This window comes from Molothrus ater, chromosome 2 (assembly GCF_012460135.2).
Source record: "Molothrus ater isolate BHLD 08-10-18 breed brown headed cowbird chromosome 2, BPBGC_Mater_1.1, whole genome shotgun sequence".
NCBI classification, from domain to species: Eukaryota; Metazoa; Chordata; class Aves; order Passeriformes; family Icteridae; genus Molothrus; species Molothrus ater.
This window is the reverse complement of record NC_050479.2, coordinates 37,684,417-37,710,612: the sequence shown is the minus strand read 5'-3', so window position 1 is coordinate 37,710,612 and position 26,196 is coordinate 37,684,417.

Sequence of the window (26,196 nt, the reverse complement as noted above, 5' to 3'; positions counted from 1 at the left end):
AAAAAATGAGAATATAATTCACTTTAAAATTTCTTGAAACATATTCAGAGTTGATAGGGGAGCCTCTTTCTGAGTCCTAGCATAGAAACCATGCTTGAACCTGAAGCTATGATTCATATTTTTTTTCTGTTGATCACTTGTAACCACTAAATATTGCTTGTAAAGCTAATGCATTATGAAAAAGCTCTCTTAATTAATTAATCTTGATGGAAATTGACAGTCTATAGTCCTTCAAGGAAATACTGAATGAAAATATAAAATAATACTGGAATATAGAGTTTGTAGACTACTAGTGCACCAGGATCTCTACAAATGCAGATTTCAATCACTTGGGTAATTAAACATCAGACACCAGCCTCTCTCATAAAGAACTTATTTCTCAAGTACTGTAAATAAATACTTGAGCAAGCAGCTATTCCCAATTTCTAATTAGTCAGGCCTTTTGGCAGAGGCGCTTCAGCCAATGGCTGTTTAGATGTCATTTCTCCTTAGTGCATTTTGCTGCTCTGGGGCACTTTTGCTGTGGTCAGCATCTTGGCTTGCATGCAATCTTGATATTCTTAACCTTGAAGTCAGCTAAACTCAAATGATGTCAGGCCATCATATTCATTAGTTAGATCTTATAACCATGGTTTACAGCCATGATCCATTATTAAAGGCCTGTCCATGAAACCTACTCATTAATTAAAATTGTATGATCCAGAGTAAACACTAGTGCATTGAAATTTGATTTATCCAAATGTTTGTTGGATTCAGTGCTTGAAACAGATTAACCCTTTTGGTTTAATTATATTGGTCAGATGTTCAGGAAGTTTCCAGATAAAAGTAATGACACTAATATCTCACTGCTCAGTCTAGTGATATTTAAGTACAGTTCTTTCAAATATATGTGGCTATTTTGCTGTTTCTACTTCAAGCAGAAGAGTTGCTTGTTATACATAATAAGATGGAATCTAAATTTGGCTTACATTCTGAATTACTTTATTGCATTCAGTGCTGAGCAATGTCTCAGTTCTAAGGTCATCAGGCTAGATCTGAGTAGGTATGTGTAAAAAACATCCTATATGTGTCTGAAAAGATTTTTCTTTTTAAATACTGTGATATGCAACTAAGAAGAATAAACAGAAGTAGGGTAAAAATTATACCAAATAAAATGGAAAATCAAAATGACTGAGCATGCGTTAAACAAAAGGCATGTGCAGGAACATTAGGATTGATTCACCACCTAAACTATCAAAATCCAATTTAGAACTTTCAGTTTCTTCCAGAAAGTATACTAGGGAGGAATTTTTGTCATGTCCCAGTAGACACTTTCTTGCTTCTTTCTTTGAAAGTAGTACTTCTTATTGATGTCTTGACTGCCACTATCCTCTCCTCCACAGAGCCCTCCATCCTTGCTGTTTGATGAGTGTAATTTCTTCTGTGAAATTACATGTTTCATATAGTCTGCATTTTTTTTCCTGCAGAAGTCCTTCAAAATTACTGCTGGCTTACTTCTAAACTGTTGGAAATAATGGAAGTGATTAAAAGTTATAGTTTTAATTTAGTGTGAAAAGTGTTACTTTCATTTTGACATAGACATGTCCAATGCCTAGCATGCTCCATTTACTTCCAATATGATACGTGACTATGTGTGGTTTTGTGTCAAGGTCTATTTAGTCATTTATGAACAATTAGGTTGGCTAATTTGTTTAATTAATTTTATAAGTTTTATTTAAGTTAAACAAATAATCACCTGATTATTTTAAAGTTAACTTTTAACAAAAGTTCAAATTTTTTCCCTGTAGAAATAAAATTTTACCTAAAAATAAGGGGTCTAAAATTAATCAGAAAATTTGAAAAATTTGGCGTCCTTTTTCCTCACCCTTCTCCACAGTCAGGTTCTGGCACCAAAGTACAAATACTAGACAAAATTAAAAATCAAGAAGTTTATGTTCTAGAGAGCTGTTGCATAGTCCGTGTGTTTGATAAATGGAGATAAGATATTTTAAAGCACTGTATCTCTTGACTCACTACACAAATTTTTCATCATGTGAACTGTTGACTCGAGATGTCTATTGGTTTTGGTTTTTGTTTGTGCTTTTTTTTTTTTCTGAGACAAATCAAATCTTTGATCATTCATTTATACTGCAAGTGTCTCCTCCCTTATATTAAATGTAATGTTATTGGGTTTTGTCTTCTTTGTCTGGTCTATGAATGCATGTATTTGTTTTTCATTGTGCATTTTTTTTTGTCACATTTACAGAACTTATATTTACACTTGATCTGACTTTAGCTCAGAACAACTGATATGGATGGTTGTCAGTTCATGTTGATTTCACAGTGCAAACATCTTTAGACAAAAGAAATTACTACATAGAATAAGATTTGTGTTTGGGTTTTTTTTACTAAGAAAAGAATGGAGGTACCAGAACGTGCTTCTTATTAGAGAAAAATCAAATAGAATGGTGAAGATGATAAGTATTTTTGTGTTCAGGGCAGAGCTACAAGAGGCAGAGCTGCATTGATGATGATGCATGTGACTTTTACAGAATTTAGTGTATGCACTGCTACCACCAACCCATTGTGGTGGTAAGATACCCCACATTCCTTACCTGGGGGCTCAAAGCTTCAGCTCCCAGGACATCATCAATGCACCATGACAGATGAAGGTAGAGATGAAAGTGAATTTTAACTGGAACTAGAAAACACTGAAACACTGGACAGTGTTATTTTCCCTCTAAAAGCCACAGGTTTGCATTCAAACAATGGTTATCACCTTTCTGGTAGCTGGCACCCAGATGGCACCCAGATCAGAGTCAAAATATGCCTTTAATTCACCAGAGAACATACTGATTTTTAGACTCCCAGACACCTAACACACACTTGTGGAATCCATCTGGAACAAATGGCTGAAAGTTAGCTTTTGCACAACCTAAATTGTAGCTGCCAGATTCCTTTTTTTTTTTAATCTAATTCATTAATTGATAGGAAGAAGTATTTTAATCATATTATAAAAAAAGAAGATAAGTACCATTCTGAAGTACAATTCTATAAGTCATTGTCTCTGGGGAGCAATTTAAATTTTAACTACAGCAAATTGTAAAGATCCTCTTTACTGACTTTCTCCTCTCTGGACTTCTGTGTGATCAAATAAAAGTAGCAGCAGGCCTTTCCAGGTAGCAATAAAACTTAAATGCTTAAAATTTAGGAAACAAGTTCAAGGACTAAAGACTAGTAAGTACTATAAAGATGAAGAAGTTAACTGCTTTAGAGGTAGTATTGCAGTAAGACAAGTAGCTTGTAAAACTTCTAATGAAGAAAGTCAGCATTTTCAGTTCTCTCTCTTTTAAATATGAGTACCTTGTCCTGGGTTTGAAATCTTCATGAATTCAATCTAAATCTGCCTCCGAAGTCCAAGGGTTGAAGCAAGAATAAAGCAAACATAACCATAAGGCTGAACTCTCAACTTTTAGTAAGATAGTAGAATTGTTAATTGTAAGAGCTTCAAAAATGGTTGTACATTAAAAATCTTGTGAAATGTTGGTCTTGTTCTTTTATGAGAACTTTTGTGCTTACGTGGATTTTAAAGAAAATGTTATCCATTTTGTGACATATTTTCTCTGAAACCTACATCTCAGCCATGAATATGCATGCTTAATTACAAGTTCAAGGAAGGTTTCACATACCCAAAATAGTATTCAAATACTCAGCAATATGGGTACAGCATAACAGTTTTGTGTGATGCAGACTTGAAAAACATGTTAAAAGCAGAGAAAAAAAACCAACCCAACTAAACAAAAAACACTCCTGATTTTTATATTCATAAAATCAGGATAATTTATATATTCCCCATATTTTTAATACATATTTTGCTCCTTACTCTATGAAATTAAATTAAACTTAAATGGAGTATCAATACCTTTATTGATTTTTTTTCTAAACCCATAAAATAAATTGGAGGTAGAGAATGGGTGAAAAGTAGTGTAAGATCAGGGAGGGAGGAGAGGGGTCTGTAGATCAATCAAGAGGAAAATCCCAGACTCTTCAACTTCTAACTTATGCTAAAAATTGTCTCAACTGCTCTTTATCTTTTCCTGATATCCATTTCCATCTGTAATTATTAGGTCTTTAAAACACCTTTTTTTTTTGTATCTTAAAACGATTTGTAGCAACTTTGGGACAGTATAAACATATTTAGAGAATACATTTCTTAAAAGAAAATAAATACATATATACTTACTTTGGAAAAAATGGAAATTATATTTTCATATAATATGCCAAATGTACCATTTGAAGTAGGCTTTGAAAATGGAAGTGCAAAGTATTTTTGCTTTGCATTATTCCAATTTTCAATTTAAAATGCAGTATTTTTATTTGCCTTGTTATATAGTTGAAACTTGAGTTAGAAGGGTTCATAAAACTTCCACAGTACAATATTTCCTTTCATAAAGAGGAGAATAATATCAAGTTATAGGTAATAATGTACTAAAAAAGTATTTTTAACACACTCCTGTGCTGCCTACATCTTCAAATATATTTTCTGTTATATTTTGTTGAGTTTAACTGGAATTTGAGATGGACTTACAAATGCTCAGGGATTTATTTTGTCCAAAGAATTTTCATAGACTAACATTGGCTTGGTTGAGTGTGTTGGAGGGAAAGTCGTGAGATGTCTTTCCTTTATACCTGGTCAACTGAGATAATCACTTGTAATTATGTTCTGGTTTGAAAGCAAAACCAGTAAGAGATCCCAAGTCAGAAATAAAATTTATTAGGAGAAGGGGAAAGGAAAACCAAAATACATGCAATAATACAAAAGAAAAACCCCTAACAAAGTCTGAATACAACCTGACATTCTGTTGGTCAGGGTGTTGGTAGCAGTTCAGTTGGATTGGTGACTGCAGTTCAAATATGGTTCTGTTGGAGCAGTGATCCTGTAGAAAGGATGTAGTCATACGCAGACTTTGCAGATCCAGTGGAAAAGACAGTCATTCCTCTGGGCATCCAGTGCAAAGACTGACTGCTTTACCCCAAATCCCAGATTACATCTAGGTGGGCATGCTTAGCTCCTCTCCCCTGGGCAGAGCATCTCACAATGGGCTGAAATCATTCTGTGAGTCATGTGGTGGGTCCTTGATTGCCTATTAAACAGAAATGGCTCCTGAAGGGAGTTATCGCTGAGTCATGTGGTAAGGCATTGATGGGCCCATTAACAGGAGACAAGGAAGAGACAATGCCTCTCCTGGTTTCAGCAGCTCTTAAGCATGGGAGTAGAATACATCTTTATATTGTAACCCAGGACAAATTATGATGCTCAACCAAAAGCAAAAACAAGCTTCACTGACTCACCTAGGTAAATATGGCTACATATTATTGGTTCTTTTATGGCCTGATAGAAAAATAATCGCACTGTGGATATATCTCACTGTAAGTCAAAAATGTCAATTTTTTTTTCCCTTTTTTGGTTTATATAATTTTGTGGGTCCAAGGTTTCAGGGAGATCACGAAGTTCCCTCTATCAGTTAGGATTCTGCTGGACTAGGAATGCCCTTTTAAAAGATACTAATTTGTTGCACAGCATTTATTGTCCTGTTGCCATGTAGGCTCACTTCTCAAAACCACAGGACATTCATCTAGTTTTGGAGGCTTTGTCTAATTGAGTAATCAATACCTACTTTTGTACAAGGGCATCAGGCTTCGTTCTTTAACTGAATTATGTCCGGCTGATAAAAGCGGTTTTGAGCCTCTGTTTTTTTTTTAGATAATCCATTTGCCCAGCACATAGGGTGGATACACAGAGCACCCCAAAGAAATATGTGAACATAATGGAGCACTGACAAAACTTCTCACTTATTTTCAATGTTTTGTACTTCAATATTTTGTACAAACTATTTTATTGCCAATCATGATTTCATATGATTATAAATAATGGAGATGTAGTCCTCTGAATTTTTTTAATAAATATTTGCAATGTGAAGGTTAGGGATAGATTTGCTGTCCCTAGTAGTTAATAAGAGCTATGGTTGATATAAGTGAGCATTACATTACAGCCTGAGAAGTCCCCACTGATTAGTCAGGCTGTCACAGTTCAGGGAAGAGACCCAGATGCATTTAGGGGCTCCTCAGGGATGAAGTGAGAACTGAAAGCACATGATACATGGTTAGTAAAAAGTTTTAATTCTCTATATTGTGAATAGGAAAAAAAATGCAGAAAGGACAAAGGAAATTAAAGTATTGCTATCAACTTTTTGTCCAGAATCTATCTGGGTTTTTTCATGAACTGGAGTATTTTGATTTTTAACTCATAGAAATACTATACAATGGAAAGTGTTATTAAATTCAAATAAAAATAAGGCAGTGTTTAAAGTATTTCAATAAAATTCCTGATTTTAATTAAAAAAATATTTTAGACTAATATTAACTGAAATGGGTTAAACTAATGTATTAGAATTTGAGTGAAAGTGGGTAGGAGACAATGAGACTATGCCTAATTTCTTTGAATAATTAATATACTTTATATAAATTGAAATACATTTCCTTATAAGTTACAAACAGAAAAAAAAGCTAACTTATTCATTGTTTTGTATGTCTAGTAACCCTTCAGCTGTTCAGTAAATAAACACAGTATGAACTTGCTGCTTTTGCAATATATTGGTAAATATTGTTTTTTAGTTGTGTATATAATAAAATAAATTATGAACATCAAAATAACATGCTTACAAATATATTTTATTATGACTCACATACATAATTACTTAAATAAGTGAGGGATTTCTGAGATGTGATTTTTAAAATCATGGTATTTAAATGATACGAATAGGCTGATAACCAAAAGAAATTAACAAGTGGATTCAGAATGTTTTGGTGGGAAGGGAGGCAAAGAACCTGCAACACAGAACCTCCAGATCTAGATTTTTGCAATTTGGAGCCAAAAGTTACATGGGATTTTCTCTGAGAAATTCAAAGCGCATTAGCAGCATTCATGATATAAAAAAGAAAAGCTTAATAAATGTTTATTACACAGAGTAAGCACAAGTGGGTAAAACTACAGACTGATTATTAATTAAGACGGTTTGCTAAATATGTCTTCTTAATTTAGTCAAGTGGATTTCACTTTCAAAACATTTACTATGAGAAAAGGAAGATTGAAGTTCAGCATAAGTGGGGCCGTAATTCTGCAGGCAGTGAATGGATGCTTGCAAGCTGAATAGAGCCACAGATAACAGCTTCTGCAATTAGATCAGTGCGTGTCTCGAGTATCTGGAGCCATGCATTGCTCTGAAATTGTTATTAAAATGTCTTCTATTGAATTGCAGGTTATATGAAATCAATGGGTACTTAACTGTATGATAAGCTTTACCTGCAGAGTTTATTTCTGTTAAAAGCAGTGTGAGTGCTTTTTAAAAATAATTTATTTAAAATATATTTAAAATGCACAGATCTGATTACTCACTTACCGGGTTGTTTGAGTGAACCAGATCGACCAGATGGAAAAGAAGGGACCAAGGAAGTTAATAAAGACAGGCTCTGAAATCAAAAGAGATTTGGAGAAGGGTGAAAGAAAACAGTAATTCATCTTTCCAAATTAAGAGACAGTGGTCATTCAATAATTTTAGAAAAATGTGGTTAAAGCAAGCACTTATTTTTTTGTGCTGTGTAATCTGGATTGCTTAGAAAGCAATGCAGGGTACAGATGAATGATCTTAGGGAGGACAGATTCATAATTGCTTATAAAATATGTCACCAAATATGAGAATTTGGAGAGAAAAGAGTGAGGGAAGGAAAACTCCAAGGAGATGGTCCAGCTAGACATTTGTTATTATCTTTTCCTTCATTCATCCATCCCTTGATGGTCATTGCAAGGGACCAATTATTTTCATGGATAGATCACAGCTGTAGACAAGCAGTGGTAATAGCAAATTCTGAGATATACATGAATGCCATGAATGCTATCACTTTGGATAAATCTGGGTGTTACTTGGCATGCTGTGAAGTGATGGGCCTCTGAGCATGCAAAAAATATTACTATCTATGCAAGTAATTTAATTGCACATGGAGAATGTCTGGGATTACAAAATATCTCAGAAATGTTTACTTTACTCTTGCAACTACAATGAATGTTGACTATTCAGGTTGTAAAAAACCCACTCCTTAAATGATCTAATCATGCAAATTTTTCTAAAAAATCTTTCTGTGTCTTAATAGATTAGCAGAAGCCACCACCACTATGTTTTATGATAAATGCACCAAAGCAGAACTTACTGCGGTGTCTTCCCTGTTGGTAGTCAGTGTGTGCCAGGCACTATTCCAGTGCTCAGAGTATATGTGTAATTTCAATTGATTATTCCTTGGCAACTGCAGTGTGATGCTCATGTGGGGTGTTGCTGATGAGAACCATAACATATGTTTCATGGAAGAAGCAGGCTGTGTTCTGACACTTAACCAGAGAGATGCAAGTGAGCATATTTTATACTACAACTATAGAACACATGATTTTGATTTATTTTAGTACTGGACCTTTAACCAAAAGAGTTAAATATTAATGGTTTCATAAAATACATTCTGAAAAGCTGTGCAATTGATAATGCATACTTTAGGCTTTCAGTGCTAATTTTTTTACCCATACTATTTTATTTAAATAGTGGTTTTTTATTTCTTCTTTAACTCCCTCAGCATTTCTACATTTTCTAAGCTGTAAAATCAGAACAAGATCTTTAGAAACATTCTTGGTGTGAAAGGGAAACAAAAAAAGATATACTCAGAAAGTTGCTTGCTTATTTTATCTCATGTTTCCAACAAGGAAAGGGAAAAGAGGTGGTCCCAGTTTATTGCAGTTGAGGAAGTCTCACTGGGTTCATTCTTTTATTCTTTCAGTTTTTCAAATAAGACAATTTTTAAAATTTATTTATTTTTTTCCATGGAGAGTGAGAGCAGAAGTGGAAAGAACAGCAAACAGCAGTACTTGAACAGTGAAAGAATGAAGGAGCTAGTGACATATTCAGGATTTATGATTTATTCAGCCAGAACTTCTGAAAAGTTCAGATATTATTGGAGCATCAAATATAATGGTTTCAGGAGCTTGGCTTTTTGAGTGCTGAGTCTCTGTGAAAAACATGGTCTTTGGAGGCATACTGGAGGTGCTAAGCTGTGAGTGTTTGTGAATGCATGGACAGTTACTTTGGTGCCCATGAAGAAAATAAGCTGTCTTGACAGTCCTGTCCCTGGTGTGAAAGGGCACACAACGTGGCTGGTGCTGGTGTCAGGAACTCTATGGAGAAGAGATAGTGGAAAAAAAATTCCATGAGGCTTGGAAAATATATGCATTGCTACAATAAAAACTTTTGGTTTTGTGTTATTAATTAATGACTCCTTATAAAGCTTAAGTTTTGTTTAGAATAAAAAAAAAATAAGCAAATAATCTTTTCTAGAGAAAATGAGCAGTCTGTTCTTCTTGATTAGCAATCACGCAAAATAATATTAACATCCAGACACCCAGGAGCTGGTTTTGTTCAGCTCTTTGCAGGCAGAAAAAACCCTCAAAAAATAATAGTATAAAGTTGTCAAAACAAAAGAAAACTGAACAAAAAAAACCCCTTGAATCAACAAGAGTTATTAGAAGTAGAGCAGAAACTGCTGACATTATTCCAGCCTCCCAACACTACAGCATGGTGCACCTTGTCCTGTGGTTTGTGGGTGGGACTCTCCTGTCAGTGCGGCAGGAAGGACAAGGGAAAGGTGTTTGTTTAGCATCTTACATAATTTTAAATAGAATATGTAAATTAGGAAATGAAAGTGCCTTAGGAAAAATAGGTTCATAAAACAGATTTGGCTTCAAAACTTATTGTGCTTAATGCATCTTGGTGGCAGTGCTTCACAGCCAGCTATGGATGAATGCCCAACATGAATCTAGCTAAGAGCTTCTCTCTTTACCACCCTCATTTACAATGCCTTAAAACAGTGCTTTCAGCTCTTTGCAGAAATGGCTGCAGACTAAGGAATATATTCATCAGGAAGTTACATGATTTTCCTTTCAACCTGACAATCATTTTCTTAGAACATCTGTTTGGTTTTATTGTACTTCTGACATTTTTGGCTGACATTTTCTTGGTTTTCTGTAATTTAAATGTGAAAATTAGTTAGCAAGTGAAAAACTAAGTATAACAATTCTTATTGATTCAAAACATATAATATATTTTCTGTTTTTTATTTTCTACCAAGTGATTAGATTTTATAGATTTTGTGCAACCACATATTTAAACTCTGCTATAGTTTCTAAGAAAAATATTACAAAATTAAGGTTGAGAAATGTATTACACTTCTGCTTTGGATAAGTATTATTGCAGTAGAAGCTGTTGCCATAGTAGCTTAAGAGGTTAATATTTGAATGGAATAGTGGCATTCTTTTATTAGTCTAATTTTTATAGGTGAAAAAGTTGGAAAAGCTTTCAGATTTACAGAAATCTTCCTATGTGACTGAATTTATATTTATTCTAACAAATTATCTAATGTAGAAAAACAGTGTCTTTCTGGACAGTTCCTGTCTATCGTCTACTAAGGTACATTAGTTATTTTCCTTTACATGCTGTTTCTTACCAAAGGACACCGAGCTGCGATGTATCTGTTATGGATTAATAAATGTTTAACAGGTAGATAAAGAGGGTAGGAGTACATGATAATTTTTAAATTGTAGGAATAAGAAAGTTACCAATTTTGACAGCCAAACTGTTGTTATTTTTCTCATGAAATGAAAAGGAATGAATGTTGACTTGACAAGGGTTTTAAATACTACAATATTATTTGGGATAATCAAATCTGATCCTAACTCTGGAGAGTTACATAAGGGTCTAGCCAGAGTGACTGAGTGATTAAAATGAGAGATGAAATTAAATGACAGTAAATGCAAAATAATGTATATGAAGGAAGCAAAATATTTAAATATTCAGAGATTCAGTGATTTTTTTTCAGGAAAATAATTTTTACTAACTGTAATCTCTGAAAATATCATGTGAGTATTCAACAATAATTCAACATGTGCACTAGGATACTTTCAGGAAAACAACAACGAATAAACAGAAAATGTACTTGTATGTATTGCAATACAGGTCAGGAAATACCAGAACCTCCTAGTAATAAAAACCAGCTCAAATTTCTGTCTAAATGTGGATGTTTTTGTTGTTTTTCTGGGCATCCTCCATTCACTACTGCAAGAGATAGGCCAAATATTTCTTTATCCTAAAATGTTATCTCATTGTAGAATTTCTTACATTATTTAAAATTAATTATTTTAAAAAGAGATTATTAAAAAAAAGTTGGACTAGATTCTTGCATGATAATGGACATGGTTCATCTCAAGCATGCAGAAGCAAGGTGATTTAGATCAGTTGAAAACTCTCATCCTCCACCTTTTTTTTTACCTTGGAAATTCCAAACATTTGCCAGCTATTGTACCTTTATTTGCTCATTTTGAATTCTGGTTTATGGATTTACTAAATTCACTCCTTTATTTCCCCCATGGTTATAGCTATTCTATTCTCAAATAAGGAAGAACTGTTTTCTTTGTAAACTTTCCAGTAAAGTCTTTTCAAATGTATCAAAGAAATATCTCAGACAAAAATTTCTTTAATTCACAGACACTGAGAATTAAAGTACTTAAGAAACTCAAAAAGACAGTTCTGACACTGTCAGTCCTATTTATATAGTTAGCTTGCTTGGAAAAGACACACTGAAATCAGGAGATTTTCTGAAGAATTAATTTAGGAGTTACTATTACTCATCATGTTTTCGGGGCTTTTTCCTCACTAAATCATAAGACATATATGTCTGACTAATTCTTTGGGGAGAAGGACTGTTTTTATAATTAAAATGGGGAGGTTAAGCCAAAAAACCCCAAGTTCTGACTTATGAGGTCATGGAGTGTGAAGACCAGGATACAACTTTGAAAAGGCACAGATGTGCATTTATTGCATATACTCTATTTAATAGGTCACTCAGAATTTCCTGAAGAATTCTGCTCTTCATGCTATCACTTCTTTTCTGACAATAAGATTTGTTAAGAAGTGCTTCCATGTTATACCTACTGCTTTGATAAGAGTTAATCTTTACAGAGATTTTCCTAAAGCATTTTGTGTGTTATCAGAAGACCAGAATTTTTATGTAAACTGATCCATAATTCTGATTTAGTCTCATAGAAAGAAGTTTCCGCTGAAACTGATGAAGAACAAGATTTTCCAGCTTCAGTTTCCAGCTATATAGATAGCATTCAACATTCTTCTTCAGCATATCCTGCTCTTTTTCTCCTCTCCATGCTGTGTTAGGTCTTCTTTGTAATTATTGTTTCTACTGTGTTAGAGCTGCCCAACACCCTGAGTGATACAGCTGGGTAAGGCAATGTGGCAAATTGAGTGAAAGCTGAGATTTAAGTATGGCTAGATCTTGTCATGTTTTCCATGACTTGGTGGGATCCCCTGCCTCCTTTCATCCTTTATGTGTTTGGGAGGTACAGCTGCTGCATGACTCCTACAGCTGAATGATGATAATTTTCTATCTCTTCATGATCTCATGCAATCATCACTTTAAAACCACTTGAAAATGCATGTGAGATGAAAGTGTGCTATATTTTCAGGAGCATTTCACTGGATAAACTGATTCTTGGAGAGTTTAAGTGACACAGGTTCACCAACAGACAGGAAATACCAAAGCTGGTGTTTTTAAACTTGAAAAATAAATTAAAGATTCAGATTGCTAAAAGATAGTCACCAATATTTATGATGTTACAAGGTCTGTATGTCCTTTCTAAAGTTTTTGAAAATACTGGTCAAAGAATCTTACTTTTCTTTTTTTTATTAATTTTTTTAATCCTGTCTTTCATGCACCTCTTATCTGTTTGTACTGGACCTTAACATCAATAACATCAAGAACGTTGTTTCTGCAATGCTTATGCATCAATGAAACCCAGGAATCCAGGAATTTTAATAAATACTAATGCAGGTCAGGGATTTCAAGCAGAACCTATCTTGAGGATTGGTGTGTGATATAATTCTTATTTTGACTTTGAATGAACACACTTTGAATGGCACAGCACTGTTGCCATTGTCTTTTGCTAATCTGCAGCAGGCAAATGCTACCACAAGATACTATTTCACTCATTAAAGGGCAATTATTCAAATCAGAAAATCTGTCTCTTGTGCTTTTAGAATGCCCCAGAGTGGAAATTCCTGATGAGAATTGTACAGATGCTCAATGAGAGGAAAATCAGAAACATACTCCATATTTTTGGAACTAGGCCAAACTATTTATGTTCTTCTGAACTGGGACTGAGATTACTGGTGCTGTTATACAAGTATTCACTCAGAGGGTGGTTTATATATAATATACGGCATAATTTCTAGGCTATTGCTGCCAAGTGGGGAGTCTTCCAAAGAATTATATCTCAAAGACTGAATTACATTTGAATAGGATGCATTTCCCTGTTATTTCCCAATACATCCATATTCCATCTTGCCTTTTTAATTAGTGAATATATTGACTGTATATGTATTATTATAATTGCCTCTGCCAGCCTGCATGCTTTTAATTGTGGATGAATTATTTCCATCATCTCTCCCTAATTGTAGAAGTCTGTGTTTATTGCAATTACTACTGACTGCTGGAAAATCCTGAGTCTCAGCCTCTCTCATATATATGGTTGTGATATCGTTTGTTAGATACACCCTATTCTTTCCCCTTTATCTCAGCCTCACTGAGATTTTGATATTTTTGTTAATGTCTGTTGTGACAGTAACAAGCTTTAAGATTCCTGTGTTTTTCTCCTATAAAAATACAAATATCCCTGGATAAAGCATTTTTAATTGTCCAGTTGTCTAGATTGGCTTCTGATATAGCATGAAGTACAAAGGACATTATCAGTAATGGAGCATTTGTCTCGTCATCTAACATCATCAAGCTGTAATATGTTTAATAATAATTAATATTTATGGTTATAAAATAAAACACAAGAAGTTTCACCTCATGATGAGGAGGAATTTCTTTACATTGTATATGGCAGAGCACTGGAATAGGCTGCCTAGGGAGGTCATGGAGTGTCCCTCTCCAGAGACAGTCAAAACCCACCTGGATGTGTTCTTGTGTCACCTGTTCCAGGTGACTGCTATGGCAGGGGAGGCGGGTTGGATGATCTCCAGAGGTCCCTTCCAGCCCCAAAAGATCTGTGATTCAGTGAAAGCTTATACAGCATTTTCTGAAAGAAATATAATATAATTAAGCACCATTTTATAAATGATCATGCTAGGAAGGTGGTGTTTATATTAATTTTGAAAACTGAAAAACTAAGAAAAGCTCTGGTTTGGCTAAATGTAAGTTCCACAGTTGAAAATGACAAACCAGTGCTCATCAGGGTTCTACTACTGATCTGTGCTACTATGTGTTACTCCTACTTTTCAGGTACAGCCTGATTGTATTTTTGAAACTGTTTTGTTCTTGGCTCTACATTTAAATTGCCAGAATGCATCAAAAAAAGGCTTATTACTGTTTTCATACTGAGGTGATATTGCTCAGAGCTAGAAACTGGCTGTGCATCTGGTTAAAATGTCAGCATTCTGATTATCTTCCTGTTATTTCCCATTACTTTTGTAAACATCTTTCCTATGAGTTTTTCCAGTCTATGGGGTAAGTTCTCATATAGAATGAATAACACTTTCTCTTTTTTATAAAAAATAAATTTTAATACTTTAGCTCTTTTGTGCTACAAAACAAATCTAAGTATAACATAAAAGCTCATTTTCCTCCTCTGTCACCATCATTCATGGCAGTTTATGTGGCAATTGGAAAAAATTATTGCTTACACACAGATCCAAATTGTAGCAGGCAATGATGCAACCAGTACCTAATTTTTATTTTTCAACATAATGAGCTCTTTATTTTCTTGGTCTGGACAATTCAAGCAAAGCTATTCTATGTTTCATCGTGGCTCGTAATGTAAGACCTGTAACCTTTTTTAAAAGTTTTAGCTTCAAATGGATTGCAATTACTCATGTAATTGTGGAATTAAGTAAAAATTGGATGACATCTCAGTCGTGTTTCACAACCTAGCCTTCTTGGGGGAAGTGAGAGAGAGAAACAATATCAAATGTGTAACCTGTTGTTTTATTGAACTTGAATTATTCCTTGAAAGCTGTAAAAGTTGAAGAAACAACCACAGTCAGAGAAACGACTTGGGAAAATATAAGATTTAAAAAAATTGGTAAAGAAGGTGAAGATGAAGCTGGCAGGGTTTAATTCTGGTCTTGAAAATTGTGTCCTTAGTGGATAAACAATGCAAATAAAAAAAAGAAACAAAAATGTATTTGTTTTTCTGTATATATTTTTTTACTTTTGAAAAAAGAACAACCAACACTCTTTACAATATTTTAAGAATATTTGCTTTAAAAATACAATGTTCACTAACAATCACAAAAAATCATCTTCTTATGTGAAATAAATATTAAAAAAGTGAATCATATTATTTTGATTTATGTGTTAACATATTTAAATATCTTTGAAAGTTATGGAAAGGAATATTTAAGATATTATGTGACTTTTACTACAACTGAGGAATTTTGATAATTAGAAATGGAAACAAGTCCAACACCTTGAAAAAGTAGCTTTAATAAAGAATAGAAATACTAAATCATTTGAGAAAGCAGAATAGAGAGTGTTTGGCATTAAAAAAAAATAAATCAACAATGGTTTCATTAAAAAAATATTTTTTTTTCATTCATTTTTTATTCATTAAAAATTTTTTTTAAATTAAAAAAATAAATCAACAATTTTTCAGGGGCTATTCAAACATATGAAGAGATTGAACTTTCTGAGAGTGTTATGGCCAGCCTTTAAGTGCTTCAGAATTTAGGGTAATTTCTCTCAGGAATCTTTCTTAGCCTTCAGCCTTCCACAAGTGTGTAAATCCACATAAAATATATGATTGAAGTAGTCAGCCTTATATAGTTAGAGGTAAGCAGAAAAACTTACATTAATGCTAAGTAGTTTTCTAATACTTTAGCTATTTCTCAACAAACCTCAATTTTTGTTTCTGTGAGCCCAGTATCTTCAGGGAGATATCACAGATCTATTGAGTGCTCCTGTTATTTCCACTTGGTGTGTATATTTGTGTGATAATGTTACACAGAAAGGACTAAAATGTATTGCGTTCTAAATTAGCTCTATAAGGCTCATATTGTCTCTGATAATGGTGGGTTTTCTACTGTTAACGGGCTTTTTGATTAAAAAAATGGCAGATTTAATACCGTTTCTTCTTAAAGAAGAACTATAATTCATAAAATGAGAGAATTTCTGAATGATGTTTTATGTGAGATCTTGACTTTTTGAGTTGATCCTTCTCAGTTCTCTTCTTAGGATGGATTTAGACTGGCAGTTATTTCCATTTTTCTCTCATTCTCCCTTTGTGATCTTCAATGTTTTATGCCTTGCTGGGACTTGTGCATTTGGTGGAAAGTTTCTTAATTAATCCCAAATCCACTTTTTTTCCTTAATATAACAGTCTTGACTTAGTCATTGAAATGAATCACAAAATGAGTAAAATACTCCAAAGCATTTCAGTGCATTTTATAAAAAAGTACCAAGGTTTTCAGATAGAGATCTGCAGTGGCAGATCCCAGTTTGAAGGAGGAAGCCTCCAGAAGATATACAGATCCAAGTTCTACAGGAAACTAAATAAGGTAATTTGTGTAGGATGTGCTGCTAAAAAATGCACAAAAAAGGTGCTCTTTGACAAGTTTATACTTGGAAGGAAAACTACATATAGGCAGACTTTCAGGGCTCATCCACTGATTTCTTTGTACTTGCAGTCAAAATTTCATAGAATGTAGTTCCACTGATTTGTATTTTGCCCATGAAACTGTAGCTATGAATTAAAGTACACTCTGCTTCTCTTCGGTATCCAGTTCAACCTTAATTTTTTTCAAAGTGATTGGGAGAAGGATTACAGAACTTTTTGAAGGCAAACTTTCCCCTCAACATCCAGGCCTATTTATGGATTTGAATGCATACTATGACAATATTGTTCCTTTGCTTCTCTTTGATGAGCTTTAATTTTTGTGTCCTTGCTCTTGCTTCATTGCACTTTACAAGTGTGGTGGCAAACGTGCAGCAAAGCTTCAGAGCACTAAATTTGCTGAAATTCTCTCTTGCAGGAGTTCCAGTTCAGGTTTTGGTGTAGGCTCAGTTTCACCCTAAAACCATACATCTTCAATTGAAAGAAGAATTGAGCTTTTTTTTTATTTTTATTTCCATGTGCTGCAGTTGTGGTATCAGCAGACAAAAAGCATTCTTGTTGATGAAGATGAATGTAAGACCAGACAACAAGATTTTTGTGGGTTAAGGTCACAGTGTTTTCACCATCTTAGCAATTCTGTGCATGAGGAGCCACTTCAAAAAGATTTTATCATTACTTAGAAGTAAAGAAAACTCAAAGAACTTCACATTGTCTATGAGGGTCTCTCATAGATGTCACCTTAGTTGTCACCATCCCAAAGGACAGGTGAACCTTGCAATTAAAAATCACATAGTTCTGAAATGATTTTCTGGAGATCTTCTCTCAATTGACTGTTTTCTCCTGGAGAGCTACTCAACACCCAGGTTCTAAGATATTCTGGAGTCTCTTGAGATGCCTGTCAAAACTTTGTAAAGCTTTTCTTTATTCTTTTTTTCTTTTTTTCCCCACTTTTAATAGAAAGAAGGAAGACAGCTTTAGACAAAAGGTAAAGGATAAAGAATTGTCAACAGGGCAAGACTACTTTGCTCTTACACCTTCTAACAGTAGGTGTAGGTAGGAGCCAAGTAGCTGTGCTTTGCTAATTCTTCCTGTTCTTTCTCAACTATATAGAAAGCAAGCTCCTTACTCACAGTTCATCTATGACTTTCTTGCCATCCTGATGCTTTGAGTTCTCACAAGTTTTTGTAAGTCTAGAATCACTTGCAGAAGTCCTATCTTGAAGTTATGAATATTCTCCTTTACACTCAGCTGTCTGCTGATTGTTAGTATCTATTTTCTTCTGAAAATATTTTATACTTTTGCAAATAAAGAAACTCCTTATATTTTCTGCGTGTATATATATAATATATATTAATCTGGCTGCAAGTAAAACTGAGGAGAGAAATGCTGAAGGAGGAAAAATGAAGTGCCTATAATACCTATCCTCAAATAATTTTCTTCTAGAAAAAGTAAAGAGGAACAGAATAGTTCTTGAGGGCTCCTTCTTAGTGTAAAATCACTGGGAAATGGAAACTGAAAAAAAAATTTTGCATTCTGATTGTGTTGTATACAGTACACAACACATGAATTTTCTCACATCTATATGTATAAAAGGGATAAAACCTTCTATATTTTGACCTCTGATCCAGCCCAAAACATTACTACATTATAGGCTCATCTTGTCTGATTAATAAACATTATTTCCTTGATTTACAGTCCAAGATGGTTAATTCATTCTTGGTTTATCTATGTTCTGTTACATTTATCTATGTTCTTGTTACATTAAGAATTTAAACTGCAACCTATTCTGTGGTCTGAATTTACCCAAAGATTTGTTAATCTGAATAAAAATGTTGTTTGCAGACAAACCTGGATTAATTAGGTCAGAATGAATACAGTTTGGTGGTGCCCTCATTGTTACTAGGATGAATTTAAGTAGCTGTTCTCCCTCACTGCCCTTTCTCTTTTTTTAGCTGATCTGACCACAGCTGTAGCAAATGTTTCTCCCTATGTCAGACATCTCTCACAGCACAATCAATACATTTCATGGTGTGCTTAGATCAGACAATGTTCAGTTATTAGAGTGAAAAGGAGAACGTATTCATGAATCTGAAATGCATTTTATGTCTAAGAGAAGACTGGTGAGGACCAAAACGTTTTGCCTCACACAGTTCCCTTTACTGTGTCTCCTGCTTCTTTCTGGTTTAGTTTTTCTGTGTTTGTTTTCCTGTTGATTTCTCTGCTGAATAGCTATTTGTCTTCTCAGCGTTTAAAAAAAATTAAATCTGAGATCTTTTATTGTGGTGTGTTCCTATTCACTGAAGTCAACACTGTAATGTTATAGTGGCGCTTAAGATGTATGTAAGCAAGCACAATTGCATCTGTGTTCAGCTGTACAGTGGGTAAAAACCTCTAAAGAAGGCCATAACTGGATGCAGTTTAGTTAAAAAAAAAAAAAGGCGTGGTGAGTTTTCATAAATTGTCTCTCTTGGAGGCACAATAATGATAGACAAGATTCAAGGGGTCAGTCGTCAGATCTGTGCTAGGAAGTTTAATGAGAATAAGAAAGTGGTTACCATTTGAAGCAGTGGGGTGGTCCCTGGCTCTGAGCTAATGCTGCAATTGAAAAAGAGACCAACATTTATCTTGTAAAGCAAATGGGGGCTTTATTGCTCCTTCTCAGAGCAAGGGTTTAGCAGATAACCATGAAAAATAGTTCTCGTGAGAACTCTATCTTTATGCCTATAAATTCTAGAATACTTTAAAAGAGCAAGTGAACTAAAAATGTACTAGTTTGAATGGAAAAGAGCTAAGTTTGAAATGGCAAATTTTTTAATGTTTAGTTCTATTTTCCTTTTTGGCTTTCAACTGTGTGACAAATCACCCCACAGTTCCAACATGTAAATCCAATCTTCAGGTATTTTGTAGTCTATTCAGAATGTAATACATTGTTAGGAGCATGTGAGGGATGACTGCATATTTATATTTGTCGTCTCTACTTCAATGAGTGTATGCATTCCCTATAACTGAGATGTAGGGTAGGCTGCTCTCTGCTATTTTGAGGGTGTAAACTGTGGAAATAGTTTCTTTCCAACCATAAAAAAAGTTGCAAAACAAAAAGGAAAATATGGAAGCTTGGAAGAAACTATTTTTAGAGAACGATGTTACTCACTGTATTCTCAAAAAGCCTTTCTTCCTCCGGAGGAGAAAAAAAAGTGTTGAGAGATAAAACCACAACACGAAGAGTATCTGAAATGAAATATAGAAATGAGAACATAGACCTCTAATAGTGAGCTTTAAATTAGTCACCATGGAAGTCAGCATCAGTATATAAGGAGAATTTAAATTTGTGTTAGCAGAGCAAATCTTCTGTGACGGAGGACATAAAAATTCTGCTTGTGTTTTCTATAGATCTTTATTTTTTTTTTTTTTTCTGTGAACTCATGGCAGAAACAGACATTCAATAAAGAATTCAATCTTATATTTTAGCAGTTTAAATTGACAAAAGATAAATGAAACCAATTTATTATGTATTGGATTCATTGAGCATAGTTACAACCAGTGGTGAGAGTCGTCAACTAGACTTGAACTGCTATTTCATTGCATAGGAAAAAAGGGATCTAAGGGACCTTGGTCATACTCTTTACTCCCAGCTATTACTGCCATTCACAGTTATACTTTCAAAAAATAAACTATCAAATATTTTATATTATTTTGTTTACTTTTTTTTTAAATCTAGAACGGTATTCCTGTTCCTTACAATGTTTATGACTAGAAAACTTCTAAGATTCAGCTGGAATGCATTCAGGTTCACTTCAAAACAATCTGTTCCTATCCTTCTCTTAATGACTTTCCTTACTTTTCCTTCCTTGATGTTGCAGAAAGCCACTTCTTACCTGTTAGAACTTGTTTAGATAGGACATAATTATTCAAATTCCAACCATAATTTCCTCCCCTGCCTGTTTTCCTGGCAGGTTTAGGAGGTTCAATATTTTAACATTGCACAGGCATCAGTAACACAGATGTGTGACAAGTGATGCATTCATCCTTCTCTGTGTGTCTGACTGGAAAGCATAAGTAGATGTTGGCCTTCAACGCAGTGCACTACCAGTGGCAAAGAAACCATGTGAGACAGAGGGTCTTGCAGGCTGGAGACCCCCTGAGGCTTGAAAGATCTCAAGTCCTGGGCCATGAAAAGCATTTTGGAGCTCACCTGAAGCAGGTGAGCTCAATCTTTCATGTTTTGAGTGTCTTGTTGCTCCTTTGATATAGTATTTGTCCTTGAAAAATTCACCTGAACATTTTGCAAAAGTAGTGAGAGTTGCATACAAACTGTATTATCATCTTAGTGTGAATTTATTGCATTGATTTTTTAGTATTAATAGTACATATGAAATAGTGCCTCCTGAATAACATCAAAAACAATACAATAGCTCAATGACTTAAAGAGCATCTGAATACTTGTTTAAATGCTTAGTTTATGCTGAATAGTTCAATTTAATGTAAAAATCACTTCCTTTTTTTTTTTCTTCAGGGATTAAATTAAGTTCATTTTGTCTGTAAAGATCAATTGCTACGCTTTTATTCATTATTCCATACAAAAACTGTGTACCTATACTGCATGCACGCCTAAAAGACTGATGAATATGTACTTTTAGTAAAAGAAAGTTTGAAGTACATGCATTTGCTCAGAAGTCTGGACATGACCGTAGGAAGATGAAAGGGCACGGCAGAATCCGCACAGTTTTATGAGCAACAAACTGTACAGAGAAGTGTACCTTGAAATACTGTTCTAAGTAACTTGTCACTGTCCTTTAATGTAGGTAAAAAAGAGCATCTCTAAAAAATAACTATGTCTTTTCTAAAATGACATATTTTCTGCCTGACACTTTGACATGCTGGTGCAGTTATCCTTCCTTTACCCTTTAAGTGCCCTTAGCATAATTTAACCTTGAAAGTAGTATTGGCATAGCAACACTTTTAAAGAAAGCATCAAAGTTTCCAGTCTTTCTGCAGTTTAAAGGTTAATTATGCACACTGCCCATGCCTGCAAGCAGCCAGGCTTTGTACACTATTCTGGTGTAAAGCTGAAAAGTACAGTTGAAAGAGGATACACATTATAAAATAAAACCTGTGAAGTCCCCCTTTTCCATTCAAACAGCCTGCACTGTCAGTTTAGCTAACCTTTGTTTGCCTGTCACTGTGTTCCCATGATTAAATGTGAGGATTATAATCATTAACCATGCTGGGGGTTCACTGTGGGTGGAATTTTGATGGGTGGATGACATTCTGTTTATACGACGAAGTCAAAATCAGACTTCATCTCTTCCAGCTCAACACCCGGAGGTCTCTAGGTTAGCTACCACAGCCTAGATGCAGTCCTGTCACCTGACTTTAATATTAAACACTGCATCCATGGCAGATTGGAAGGTATTTTACTATACTCTTTAATCTTTGTCTTTCCTTTTAACTGGAATAATCTAGTGGACATAGATGAACTTGATTTGACCTAGAGATGAAATGGTATTAAAAAAAAAAAGAATAATAATAAGGGGGGAGACAGAGAGCCAAAGAAGAAGCTCTTGTTTAATGTACAGAAAACTAGAAATTTTTTAGGTCTTCCATTATTTTTTTCCTTTTTTCTTTTTTTTTTTTTTTCCTTTAGGTTAGCAAATGTTTTACATTTTAATTTTCCTTTTGAGATCAGTCCTTACATTTTTTTCTTTAATAATCCTATTGGTGGCAAAAGAAAGTAATGAGGTTGGAAAGCTTTATTAGCATAAGAGATCTTCAAAGCATAAATCTGAAAATAACATTTCTGAAAATGCTGTTGTTATTTTAATTACAATTACACTTCATTAATGTTAGTTTACTTTCAAACATGTTGAGTATTCCTAATATTTGAATTAGCATCACACAGAAGGAACACTGAAATCCTTTCTACATAGTAATAAGAGAAAAAAAGCCATACTAATGACTTGTTAGATGTACCTGTTTATTATATAAATTGACATCAATTGTGTGTACACTTTTAAGTATTTTATTTTATCTCTGATGATGTAGCCAGTTAGCTGGTAGAGATTTCACAGAAAGTCATTAAAATTTAACTGCATGCAAGTGATCAGCAAACTCTCCTAAACTTTATGAGATCCACTAGCTTAGCCAATTAACATTACAGGAAAAAAAATATGTAAAAAAGAAGTTTATTTATTGGGCAGTTCCTTGAATTTCTCATTAGCTTGGATCATCTTTTTCTAATTTCCTATCAGGCTTCACTATCAGATAAACACATTTCTGAATTATATTGCACCTAGGTCTCAGCGGCTTTCACATGTGTGCTCCAATCTCAGTTTTCCTAGCTTCAGTGTGAAAATATTAAAGCAAATAGAATTTGGAAGGAAATTCTGGCAGGTATTACAGGTATAGCTCAAATGTCAGGTGACTTTTTCTGGCTTTAACAAGTGAATCTTAGAGGGCTAAAGGGCTTGTTCATCAGCATTTGAACCTCTGATGAACTCTGATCTTGCCTTTAGCCGTGCAGACTCCTTCTCATCACCTTTAAACTCATGTTTAAACTTGGTCAGAAAGGGGCTGTGCAGAAATAACTTCAACAATCCTTTCCTGCTGTTTTCCAAGAAATTTAGGCAATCTTATACTTCATAATATTATTTAACTGTCTCAGAGAAGTGAATAATCTTAGAAAACTTAAACCACAAATTTCAGTTTGTCCTTTCTCTAAGTTGATTTGAAATCTTTAATTCTAAATGCCTTCAGACGTCTGGTTCCTTTCACAGTTTCTCACACTTGAAATACTGCCTGCGTTGGTCAAGTCACTACCCTTACCTTGCATAATGAAGTGCATATTTAAATCGTACTTCTATCTCAACTTTTTAATAAAATAATTCAATGTATTATAAAAGTCACATCTTTTACAGATTTTTTTTGCCTTTTGGGGGGCATCTTAGAATATCCTCTATTTGCAGTCAAACCAGTGTGGAAGGATTAATTCTATTGTGCAGTATCATTTCAAATATGAAGGCGTAATTGTGCTAAATGCAGAGAAGTGGATCTCTCAAAAGGAACAGAGTACCTTTTTGTATGTGTGTGCTGTTTGATTCTAATATGGAGGACATGAGTAGCAAACACATAAGAAGTTTTGTTTCCTAAAATCCCATGCTGTTCCCAGCACAGCAAGGTATCCCATTTTCTAATAAGTGCATATAATGTAGAATGAATACTGAAAACAGCAAAAAATGAAAATTTTGCTGTTTAATGAAAATTAATCTGAAGATTTCATTAGGACGATTAAATATTTTTATGATGATGCATTACATTAAACCTGTGTGTTTGTGTAGAGAACTTCTAATATAAATGTCATCCAAAGGAAAAATAGAAGAAACCTGGTCAACATTTTCCATTCAATTAAAGGTAATGTTGTAATTATTTCTTCCATTAATTGGACATGATTCAAAATATAGTGATTTCTAATGTGTATAATGGTTGTAAAATGTTGACAGTTGGAGAATATCTCATTGACATAAAAAAGATTAAGGTAACAGTTTGGAGGCTGTTAAGCTATTAACGATAATAAGAAATGTGTAACTAGCAAAGGTGGAATCCCATTTAGCAGTCTTCACAATGAGTTTCCATAAAGTAGATTGAAGGTAAAGAGGTTGCTCTGAATTTGACTGCATGAATTTAGTATCAAGGATAGATAAGTCTCAGTTGGTACTTAATTATTTAAAAGCTTCATATAAATAATTACTGTTGAAATTGAAAACATGTGCACATGGGACCAGAATATAAATATATTTAACATATCAGAACATATTTTTAATCCAGCAGTTCAGAGATAAGCTCTTTACCTTTTTCCGTTCTCCCCATCCCTTCTCCCCGAAGTCTTTTTAATGCATTGATGCTGAAATAAAATAAAAACTGTACTATGAACTTCATTCCATCATAGTATTTGGAGCCTGATCCTGCTTCAGTAGGATCAGATTCTACTGATCTCCCTTAACTGACATTAGACACAAAATCTTAAAGGAATTCCAGAACTCCTCTGTACTTCCAGACTGCTGAAAGATCAGATTATTAGTCAACATTGTGACTCCATATATTCATGTGACTTTCCTTTCCTGTTTATCTTGAAATCCAATAATTATTTTGACTCTTTGATCACCTGCACTGTTATAGCATAATGAAACTGCTGCACAATATTCCAGCACATCATGAAGCTGCCAAAATGTATGTAACTAATTATCCTGCCACTTGCATGTGCATTGAACTTATAGGAACTGCAACTGCAGCTCAAAGCTAATCTGTTTTATGGCTTAAAATAGATGCTTAATACAATGGGCCGGTTGAATAAAGTAAATTAAAATATTACATAATAGCATTTTTCAGAGTAATATGACTTTTTTGCACTTGCTTGTCATAATAAATACTTGACCACATGGTAAGAGTTTATTTGGAACTTAACTTAAACCTTGGAATAAGAGGTATACACAAAGACTAGTTTTACTATGGGAGCCAAAGAATTCCAGAACAAAATTGATTTTCAGCAAATTAAATTCAGTGTTTCTATCCAGCACAAGGGTTCATAATGTTAAAATTATTCAATCTGTTGCAGAAGAGCAAGCGAAGTCTCATAATTCAAATATATGGCTAAAGCCTTTCTCCTACACACAGACTTCAGTAAAAACTTTATATTGAATATATGAAAACTGGATTTCTAAACTCAGTATGGATTATTTAAGAATTATTAACTTGTGAAAACTTACATAATTCATCTGTTGCCCACACTATTTATGAAGAGAGAACACTAGTCTTCTTTGCTACCAGTATATATTTTTGTAAGAATAAGTTCTTAAAATAAAAAAGAAAAAAGTTCCTCCTCTGCAAGTCAAAAGATGAAATGAGTATTTTCCTTGTGGAGGTTTTCTTTGACCTGTCTCTTGACTCAACTGAGAAGCAATTTACTTATTTACTGGAAAAATCCACTACACTTGAAACTATATTAGAGAGACAAGACTAGTTTTCTTTGCTTGATGAGAAGCTTTGAACAAATTGGCTTCACTCTGGCTTTCAGTAATGCAGAATTTTCATGCTGCCAACAGGAGATTCCTGCCAAGCCAAGTAAGCAGCTGTTTGTTGGTAAGGTAGCCCTCATAGAACATAGACACAGCAAATGAATAGCAGGAAAAAATGTAAAGAGAGAATAGAAAAGCTTGCAGATGATATAGAACAATATAATGCAGTCAAGATAAAATAAATAAAAGCTAAGAATAAAAGATTAAATAAATTAAAGAGAAATAAACTCCAGAAGTTCCGTCAATTTCTCTATAATTTCATTTGCATTTATTGAATTGTGGATCTTTATTGTATTGATCCTTCTTTTTCTTGTGGAAGGGCTTATATCTCCATGCTTAATGCTGTTTCCATTTTCCTATTAAAAAAAAGCTCTCTTT